Source organism: Macaca nemestrina, chromosome X (assembly GCF_043159975.1).
Source record: "Macaca nemestrina isolate mMacNem1 chromosome X, mMacNem.hap1, whole genome shotgun sequence".
NCBI classification, from domain to species: Eukaryota; Metazoa; Chordata; class Mammalia; order Primates; family Cercopithecidae; genus Macaca; species Macaca nemestrina.
Window position 1 is genome coordinate 2,949,058 of NC_092145.1, and position 10,679 is coordinate 2,959,736.

Here is a 10,679-nt window from a genome sequence, read left to right on the forward strand (position 1 = left end):
TCCCGGCCTCCTGCACTGGAGTCTCAGCAGCTGGCAAGGCAACAGTCAGCAGACAGGTTGCTTTCCTGCTTTCCTCTGGGAAGGGGATGGAGCAGGCACCACCACAGGCACCGCTGCAGCGTCTGTAGCTGCTGTTCCAGGAGTTGCTGAGATCCAGGGGGGTGGGGCCCTTCAAAGGTGATTTAGGGATCATGGGCAGGGCTGAGCAGCTGGATCCCGTCTGAGCCTCCTAGTCTGCTGCTCAGCGTGCAGCTCCAGGGAGGCCTAGGCTGGGCCTCTCTTGCCAGAGCCAGAATGCACGATCTGCCTGGGATGCTCCAGTCCCAGGGGCTCTCGCCTGGAGGCCAACAGGGTGGCAGGAAAAAGGAGCAGCAAGTGGAAAAAAAAGAGCTGAAAAAGACTTGGGTTGCAGAGGGAAAAATATAATATGGAAAAAGAACGCATGGGGGGTGGTATTTGTAAATGTGCTTTACAGGTAAATGACTTCTGCATGAAAGTCTGGAATTTCACCTCTCCCCATCCCACCCCTAACACCCCAGCAGCTAGACTTTTTGGCGTCTGCGCTGGAGGGGCCCTGGGAGGCAGACATCTAAGTCAGGCCAGCTCCTTCCCAAGGTGGTGGGGAGCTGGGGGTGAGGAGGAGGGGAGAAGGCAGCCCCGGCCACCCACCACTCTTTGGGGCCTCGGGATTCCTCCTGGCTTCCATGCACCCATTTTCTAGTTCTCAGTGAGCCAGATACAAGTGACTGTTCAGGGAACTGGGCCATTTCAGGGCTGGCTTGGCTTCAAGGGCCCTCTGAGATGTCTCTGCGGAGAACAGAGGACTAGGCAGGGACCCTCTTGCAGGGCCCTGGCTGCTTCTGCACCCCTCGTCCTGCAGTTGTCTCTGCAGCCAGGGAACCAGTGTGGTCTTAAGCCAATCCCAGTCATGCAGAGATGCTAGTCCCATTTGCAGACAAGGCAGCCAGTGGGATCAGAGGAGGCTCAGAGGTCATGGAGCCCACACTTCCACCTCCACAGCACCTCTCTCCCCTCTACTCCCTTTTTTTTTTTAATTTTTTTTGAGACGGAGTCTCTCTCTGTCACCCAGGCTGGAGTGCAGTGGCATAGTCTCGGCTCACTGCAACCTCCACCTCCCAGGTTCAAGCAATTCTCCTGCCTCAGCCTCCCTAGTATCTGGGATTACAGATGCCTGCTACCACACCCGGCTAATTTTTGTATTTTTGATAGAGACAGGGTTTCACCATGTTGGCCAGGCTGGTCTCTAACTCGTGACCTCAAGTGATCCACCCGCCTCAGCCTCCCAAAGTGCTGGGATTACAGGCATGAGCCACTGCACCTGGTCACTTTCTTTTACCCTCTTTCGCTTTCCCCTAGGAACATCCCCCTTACACACACACCATTGCTGCCATCCATTCAGTCTTTGCCAGAGCAGGGCCAGTGACAGGAAGTCACTCCTACTTGCCCTTGACTAACATCAGCCAAAGCTAATTCCTTCTGTCCTAGATGCAGGTGATCACTAGTGAGGAGCAAAAGGAACAGAACGAGCCCGCTGCCTCCCCACCTTCCCCGAAGCTCTGACTCCCCATCCTCCTTCTCCCCTCCAACAACCCTCTTTCTCATCTTCCTGCCCACTCTAGACCCAGAGTCCCCTCAACTCCACCCTTACCTCTAACACTGCCCTTACTTTTGGATAAGAATAAGGAAGTCCAGAGAGAAGGACGCACTTGCCCAAGATCACATTGCCGTGTATGCAACAAGCATTTTCAGAGCGCTAACCACCAGGCTGGGTGCTGGGGGGAATCGGCCTAGCGGGGTGTAGCCAGAGCACTGCATTTCCCAAGGAGGTGCCTAGGCTCAGGCCCGGAGGAATGAAAGCATGAGTAAGGGATCGCTGGCACAAGTGGTAAAGCAAGTCCTGGTTTTGGGTTTTGGGTTTTTTTTGTTGTTGTTGTTTTGTTTTGTTTTGTTTTTTTTTTTCCAGTTTAAAGCAGGCAGTGCCTGATGTATAAGCATTTTCACCAGGGATGCCGGTTCTTGTGATTAAAATCCTTGTGCTTGCTCTCTTCATAGCAACTCTTTGCCACATCAAGCTCTCTGGGAAACTGACCTAGTCATCAGAAAGTGGCGTGCTGAGCCAAAGATCACAGGGACTACACCAAAGGGCCCGGACTGGGTGCCCGAGCTGGGCCCACAGATGGGGCCAAGGCCAGGGACCACCGTCGGCAACCACCAGCAGCCTAGAGCTTGCCCACTGGCCCCAGAGGCTATGACTCCTCTCTGACCCAGGGGGTGGCTTCAGAGCTCTGTGGCCATCTCAGCAGCAGCAGCCGCAAGGGCAGCTCTGCGGGAAGAGGGATGGCTCAGCGGGCATTAATGAGTGGGTGAGGAATTGCTCTCTTGGCTGGCCGGGACCCACCTCCCCGCTCCAGGCAGGCACCCTCCCAGTTCCCAGCTTCCTTTTGAGATGAGAAATGAGCACACTCCCAACAGGAAAAGCCTAGACAGTGTTTCTGAAAGTGGCCTCTAAGACCCTTCGGCAGTCAGTCAAATTCCCTGGGACACGCGCTCAAGCTGCAGATTCCTTCCTGCATTCCACCTCCGACATTGAGAATGATACCCACGGGGCCTCTTGTCTTCTCCTTTTCCAGTCTCTTCTCCACCCAGGCCTGTGCCTCCCACTTTGCTGTCAGTTCTCAGTCATTTCTGCGCCCCAGCGCCCAACACAGAAAGTGATCAAGAAAATACCTGCCAAATGCATCAATGTGTGTCCCTGAGAGAAGTTAATCTGGCTCAGTTTCTAATCAATGGCACTTGAGCAAGTCCCTCTCTGTGCCTCAGTTTCCCTTTGGAAAAGGGAACTGGAAAAATGAACTGACATCAGTCCTGCCCACCCTCTGACCCATCCAAAGGCTACAAGTGAAGTAAACTAATGAGAAATGTGGCAAAATGTTAACAGTGGGAATTCAGATAAGGCTTCAGGAGTTCTCTGCACGATTCTTACAACTTTTCTATGAGTTTTAAATCAATTCAAGGTAAAAAATAAATAAAAAACTTAAAGATAAAAAGTAACAACAGTGCTGGCATGGTGGCACTCGCCTGTAGTGCCAGCTACTCGGGAGGCTGAGGCACGAGGATCGCTTGAGCCCAAGAGTTGGAGGCTGCGGTGTGCTATGATCGTGCCTGTGACTAGCCACTGTATACCAGCCTGGGTGACAAGGCGAGACCCCAGCTCTAACAACAACAAAAAAAGTGAAAACAAAAAAGAAAGCGAGTCAGACTTTAGTAAGCATGAGAAATCACCCTAAGAATTAAGTGTTCTTTAGTGAGTCATTTGAAATGTGGGTAGATACTGTTTGCATCATCAGCAGTAATTTCTAAACTGTTTTCCTCAGGTAGGAGCCCACATCCCAGGCAGCATCTCTCTCTCCACCTAGTCCCACCTCACTCCTTGCCACCACAGCCCTGAAGGAGGGCACCATAGTCCTGGCTCAGCTACCTTCCGTGACGGAGCACCACCTCTAAGCCAGGCACCCAGTGCAGCAGGTACTCCTGGCTTTAGCCGCCCTTCTGTACTGGTGAGAAAACAGAGGCCTCAAGGGGTTGCATGAAGGGCCCAACTTTGCACAACTGGACGGTGGCTGAGCTGGGGTTTGAACCCAGTCTGACCTCTGAGCCATTCCCTTAACCACTAGGCTATAAAGATGCCACCCTCCCCTACCACACACCTGACCAGGTGTGGGACAGTTCAACTCCCGCCCCGCCCGGGTCTTTGGAAGCAATGATGGCAACCTCTCCCGAGCATCTCTCAGGGACCAGTCCCTGATGGCACTGCCCTTGTCTTGGCATCATTCGGTTCACTATAGGCACAGCGGTAACGAAGGCAAAGCCCCTGGACTGACCCTAAACATGAGAGCCCAAAGGCCCGGACTGCAAGGGGTTGCCGCTCAGGGCTCCAGAGCACTGGAAGGCAGCTCTCCTCTCTGGCACTGGTCCTGTCCCATGCTGCTAGGGACTGGCAGTGGGGGCAGCCTCAGGGCTCACCAACAGAAGCAAAGCTTGTGTTACATGTGACCTGGCACCTTATGAGTTGTGGCTTGAAGCAAAACCCACACCAAAAGGGTCAGTCACCTGTGGAGGCTCGAGTGGGGAAGGAGGAAGGCAGGCTTCCGGCTTCCAGAATGCACTGAGCCAGAATTAGGGGAGTTTGCTTGGCATGCAACGGAAGACAGTTCAGGGAACAGGTGCCGATGCCTATCATGGTCAGGTCCCAGACCCAGTGCTGGGGACCCAGAGTCCCTGCTCTGCCAGATCTCAGGAGGCCTTGGGGACACTGGGCAGGAAGACAAGGAACACAAGTCAGGCTAAGGGAGGCTGAGCTGAGGCGCTGGCTGCCCCTGGCATCACTGCCCTTATGTGGGAAAGGCTTTTTCTGGAGTCTGGACTCGAGCTGAGCGGGAAGTGAGGTGGACAATCACTGCTGCCATTTGCATTCAGATGGCAATTTCTTACTGACAGATGGCCTCTCTGTCACTCCTCTGGGCAAGGCATGGAGCTGATTTCTCTGTGGGCCCCCATATGCAGGAGCTCAGCAAGAAGTGGTTTATGATCTTCCAGGAGTAAGGGGGAGGTTAGACTTGAGCAGCTCCAAAGGACGTGCGGGCCTTGACCTGGTGGCAGTTGAGCTCCTCCTCCTGCTTCCAAGCCCTTCTCCTCCAGGAAGCCTTCCCTGATCTTCCCAGCCAGGGGTGCCTCGTTGCTCCAGGACTGAGGAGCCCCTAATATTTTCATGCTACTCAGAGCTGCAACACCCTAAGTGGTCCTGGGCCACCTCTGTTGCTTGACTCATGAGTTTGTCCAGAGGATGGAAATGAACAGATCTTGAGCACCTGCCACGTGCCTGGCCCTGCACTGAGTGCCTTCCGCCAGCTCCACACGGCTGAATGTACAGCGGCCAGCCAGGGGCTGGGAATTGCTGGAAGGAGGGGCAGGTGAGAGGGATCTGTTCCTTCCCTTCCTGAAGTGGCCTGGGAGTGATGAGGGGAAGGCACCAAGACCTGCCAGAAGGTTGGCCCCTCGTCTGTGCATCTGTGTCCTGGCCACTTGCTGGCCTCTGAACTGCCCCTTGTTTTTCAGATGAGGAGCGGAGGCCCTGGCAAAGCAGGACCTCCCACAGCCTACCTCTGCAGCTCTGTTCAGGCCTATCCACCTGTGCGCCCCTGCCTCCCGTCCCCAGCTGGATACGACAACCAGAAGTCTGAAGAGCCATGAGACCAAGGCAGGACTTAGTCCAGGTACTGAGGCCTCAAGCACTGCTGGACAGGGTGTGAGAGGTTCTCTCTCGGGGCTCGCAGCTTTGAGTCCTGAGATGATGCTGCACAGCCTTCCACGATGTCAAGGCTCCGTGCGGATGGCTCAGCAAGAACACAACTCCTGCCATGCCTCAGCTGTCTCAAAGCCCAAACACACCCACCACCTACCTTATCTGAGTCCCCAGCAGCCCTGGGTGGGAGGTAGCTTGACGTGTCACCCCCTTAAACCGATAGAGTACCCAGGTGTCCCCAGCTCAGAAGTGGCAGATCAGGCAGGAGCACCTGAGCTTTCAGCCTTTTTGTAAGGCGAGGTATCCCTCTGCCTTTCCAAAGAGGACAGACTCTTGGCTCCCCCTGCCCCCATCAAAACAATCCAGTCACAGAGCTGGTGCACTGCCGATCCAGTCGATAACACCCAGTGACACCTGATTCGGCGCCTTCTGTCTGAGTGTGAGCAGCCACCATCCGCATGGCCCTCCCCAAGATTGCCCTGTACCCAGCACATGCCCATCACAGGCCCCAGGGCGATCGAGGGGATCCTCTGGGCGAGCCAGCCTCTGGGTCTCAGTTTCCTCATCTATAAAATGGACACAGGGGGACGGAGGGATATGAGATTCCCTGATTCTTAAAGACCTGCAGTCAACTCTCAGAGCATCCTGGCCCCTCGCCATTTACTAGCAATCAAACCGTGTCTTTCCTAAAGGGCAAGACAGAGGGATCAGGCCGGCGAGGGGGACACTTGCCTCAGTAGGGGACGCTGGCCTCCTCTGTCAGTCTTTTCACTCACAGCGAAAACCAGAAATCCACTGACTCCCCGGGGGAAACCCGAAGAGAGATGCTTGGAGCCGGTAAGGGTTATGGATGGGGAAACTGAGGCCCTGACTTGTCCCTAGCTGCGCACGGACTGGGTGCCCCCCACTGCCTCCCCGCAGGGCCGCGTCCGATGGCGACTCGACAGCCCTACCTGGCACAGGTGCCCGGTTCGTGGGCGGGTGGAGGGTCGGGCGGTCGCGGGGCGCGGGCTCCCTCGGGTGGACAGCGCCCGGCCGGGCTGGGCCGGGGAGGCAGGCGCGGGGCGCGGGGCGCGGGGCGCAGCGGGGAGCGCGCAGGGAGGCGAGGAGGCGCGGACTGGGCTCCGCCCGCAGGGGAACAAACAGGTTTTCTCCGGCGGCCCGGAGCCTCGCCCCTCGCCCCTCCCCTCGGCCGGCCCCTTCCTCTGCCCCTCCTGGGGTAGGTAGAGACGCCTGGCACATTCCGCACATTCTCCCGCCAGCGTCCTCCGCCCGCCCGCCCGCCCCTTCTCGGCCCCGCCTCGCGGGGCTGCTGGAGAAATCAAGTCTGGGGCTCCCCTCGCCGAGCACGGGGCGAGCTCCAGAAGGCTCTGCCGTGATGGAAAACTTCCAGGCAAATTCCTCCGGGCCCTTGGCCCCAGGCCGGGAAGCCTCCGCCACGTGAAGGGCCCCCGCTCTTAGTTGCGCGATCTGGCCCCGGCACAGGGCCAACGACTTCCACAGATGCTGTCGGGTTAATTCAGTCGAGAACTACTGTTCCTAGATCCATTTTACAGATGGAGATCCCAGACAGGGGCGAGGAGGGGGCGGGGGGCTGGCGGCTGAGATCATCCAGGAAGTCCTGCAGGCAGGAAAGGAGGAGAGGAGTGGGGCAGCCGCTCACCGCGGAAGGGACCCGGGGCTCACAAGGCACAGCAAACGGGGCTATCTCCCAGACTGGACGACATCTGGCGGGAGATACAGCCAGACTCCCAGAGCCAATGCGGTTTGATGTACCTGCGTCACGCGTTGTTGCTCACCGAGTGCTTATTGTGTGCAAGGCCCTGGGCTGGGGCTGGGATGGAGAGAGCATGGAGGAAAGACCCCTCACCCTGCGGCCTCCTAGATAGGGAGATAATTAAGCCAGCCCAAGAAATGGCATGGACTTGGCCAGGAGTTGGCTTACCAGGATGATAGGTTCGAAAGAATGGACCAGCTGCTTCTCCTTCATCAGGGCCTGCCAATGTAATGTTTCCATGGCCCTCCAGTCCACCCACTTCTCCCTGTGTCTGCTGCCACCACCCTAGTCCAGACCTGGCCCTGAAGACCAGCCTCCTTGCTGGTGTCCCCCTGCCTCTGGTCTTGCCTTCCTTCCCCTCAGTCTCTACACAGAGGTCAGGTTAAAAGTTCACATGTGTCTGTATGATCAGGTGCTCTGCTGCTTGCAACTCCTCCATGGCTTCCCACTGCTCTCAGGGTAAAAGCCTGAGATGACCTATCCCTGCGGGTCCAGCCACTCTTCCCTTTGTTCGAGACATTACAGCCACGCTGGCCTTTGTCCATTGTCTTCTGAATACATCACATGGCCTTCACCTTGGGGTGTTTGCTTCTGCTCCTTGGACTCCCTAGAATGCTCTTCATCTCTGTTGGGCTAGTGAGCTCTTAGTCACTCTTCAAGCCTCCACCCAGTGTCCGGAAAGCCTCCCCTGCCTGCCACCCAGTCAAGCTGATCACTTCCTTCTGTGCACCCCTTAGTTCCCTCAGATGACATCAATCCAGCATAGTGGCTGTCTCCCTCTATTGTTCTAGATCCTGAGCTCTGGGAGGGCAGGGCCCCTTCTGATTCATCACTGGGTCACGGAGACCAGCACAGGGCATCTGAAGAATTTGCAGAAGGAAGTGATGGAGGGGTGAGTGAGGCTGTGGAAGCTGTCCTCATCCTTTTCTTCTTGGGGTTCATCAGATAGGGAGAAGGCGACCCTGTGTGTGCTTGGGGGGTTGTATATAAAGTCACTTCTGTTCATGTCTGTCTCTTGCCAACAAGCATTTTTCTGCTTCCAATATTGTATGCCCCTGTCTGGTGACCAGCAACTAACATCTCCCCTCCTCCACTGTGGCTACTGGTGGCCATGGATTTGGCTTGGCATCTTACCTCCTAAACATGTTCACTGTATGACTTAGGCCGTGTCATACTCTTTGCCTGGGCCCCAGTCCTCTTCAAGAGCCCCTCGCTTGAAAGGGTAGAAGGTAGAAGACATCGTGATGGGTGAGATGTAGGGCAAGGAAGAGGGAAAAGGCAAACTCACTCCAGAGCCCTGAGTCAGGGGTGGGGGGCCCAGCTGGAGAGCATGAGCAAACGTGGTGTCCAAGGGCACGGCCAACAAGTGAGGACTGCCCCAGGCTGGGCCGCCCCAGGGCCTCAAGCTCTTCCCATGTCCCAGGTGACTCAGTCTCTGCCCAGGCCAGATCTGTCATGACTGCTCCAGCCAAAAAGATCAGCCTTCCCTGAACCCCTCCCTCCCTGCCAGGCTGCCAGGCCCTGCAGCTGATCTTGCCTGCAAACGGGTTTGACTCGAATGGTAACTGCCCTGCCCTGCCCTGCCCACCTGTCCACTGCCCCAACAGTCTTCCACTTCCACGCCTGCCAGGGCACCTCTAGTCACCTCAGCCAGGCTTCAGGCGCCTGCTGGCTTCTTCAGCCTCCTCAAGCACCAGACATGCCCAAATGACATGTACCCAGATAGACCAAGTGCTCAAATACCACCAGGACTCTGCACGAGATACTCCCTTTGTTTGGAATGACATTTCCTCCCCAGGGACACCAGGTGGCCTCCACTTACTCTCAGCTGTAACATTACCTTCTTCATGAACCTTCCCTTAGACCTCCCTCAAGTTCTAGGCCAAGGCTGTGGTGGCTGCTGGCTGCCTCCAGGCTGGGCTCTGTCCCTACCTGACCTGAGCTTGGCCCTATCCTTTCCTATTCACATCTCCTCTTGCACCTTGCCACCCATCTCCTGCTCCAAGACAGGCCAGCTCCCACTCCCTGGCTCTGGCAGAGTTCTCCTGAAGTCCCTCCAGCTTAGGCAGCAGTGCCACCTCCAGGGGATGGGACAGTCTCTTCCCACCAACAAGCAGGCCCTCAGCAAGGCACTAAGTGGGAGGTGGGGGGCTTGAGGGTGAGGCCAGGCTGGGCTCTCTGGGCAGGCAAGAGGCTGAAAGTTAGAGGCAGGGAGTGGCAGGTGGTGAGCCCTGTACTGGGGAAGCCACAGCTCACAAGCAGGCAGTGGAGGCAGCTTCTCTGGGAGGCTGCATCTAAGCAATGAGATGAGTAGCAGGACAGGTGTCTGCTGGGAAAGAACTGGCCAGCAGCACTCCTAACCTCCAGGCAAGGCCCTATTCTGATCTCCAGGGCTGGGAACAGAACTCAAGCAAGGTGATCTAGCCCCAGAGTTCCCAGGCTAGGAGCTGGGCACAGTGGTTCATGCCTGTAATGTCAGCATTTTGGGAGGCTAAGGAGAGAGGACCACTTGAACTCAGGAGTTCAGGACCAGCCTGGGCAGTATGTCAAGACCCCATCTCTACAAAAAACACAGAAAACAAAAAGAGTTACCTGGCTAGACGGGGGAAAGAGGGGTTGGGCCCTGAAAGCTGTCAGGCCCCAAAGCTGACCCAGGCAGTGTCCTCAACTAGAGGGGACTGAAGACCGGCAACCGACCTCAACCCTTCAGTTGTACAAATGGGGAAACAGAGGCCCACAGAGACAGGATGTTGCCAGGATTACACAGCTAGTCTGAGGCAGAGCTGGGCTTAGAACCTGGGGTTCCAGTTGCTCTGGAAGGAGCCCCTGCCCAGCTGGAGAGAAGCTGGGGTGCTCAGGTTCATGCGTGGGGAGGGCTGGGCTCCTGCTTGGGCCCTAATCCCCTCCTTCCCGGGGCCCGCCCTGCCACCTCATCCTCCTAAGCTCTTCAACCGGTTTACACTTGCTAGGTGACTCTGCCGACTCCAAGCAGGGTGGATGCCCTGGAAGCAGGGGTCTCCAGGTGTGACTGCAGGTAGGATGGGTCCTTTGAGTCCCGAACCTGTGAGGCCAGGCCCCTTGTGTTTGTAATCAGCTCTCCTGCTGGTCCAGCCTCTCAGCATATGGAGTGGCTGCCCCTCTCCCCCAGTTCTCAGACTGCACTCCAAGCTAAAGAGTTGTGGTCCCCCTCTCTGGAATACACACACATTCTTACTTGCCCTACTGTACTGCCACCCCAACCCTGGCCAGAGACCAGTCAGACCCTGCCCTGGCCTGTTGTGGCTTCCATTCTGGGAGAGGAGGCAGCCCAGTTCTACTCCAAGGGATGGCAGCCATGCTCGGGAATTGTTTGCTGTGTGAACAGTGGCCTCATTGGGAGCAGTGGCCTTGTCACAAAGGAAGGAGAGAGGTGGTCTGACATCTGCCACTCCTGTAGCCTGGATCCCCACTGCCATTTGAATCTACTGCTTCGAATGAGCCCAAGAAACACTCAGCCATCAGTCTTGGTCTGTGTCACCTGATGCCCCACAACACAGGCTCTGCCTTTTGTCTCTGGCTCCGAAGCAGCCCCAGGCCAGG

At 56.6% G+C, this 10,679-nt stretch overlaps 1 protein-coding gene across 7 annotated transcripts in view; it reads right to left on the reverse strand.

Moving 5' to 3' along the window:
- Positions 1-6,442, reverse strand: part of LOC105470186 (zinc finger protein 185 with LIM domain) — an 82,431-nt gene extending 75,989 nt beyond the window's left edge. For 5 of the 7 annotated variants that reach the window (XM_071089265.1, XM_071089263.1, XM_071089261.1 and 2 more), the window contains exon 1: positions 6,277-6,404. The gene's annotated coding sequence lies outside the window, so the exon portion shown is untranslated. Of the gene's footprint in view, positions 1-6,276 lie in introns of all 7 variants that reach the window. The other 2 variants (XM_011721950.3, XM_071089260.1) reach the window with 1 other exon arrangement.
- Positions 6,443-10,679: the final 4,237 nt, after the last annotated feature.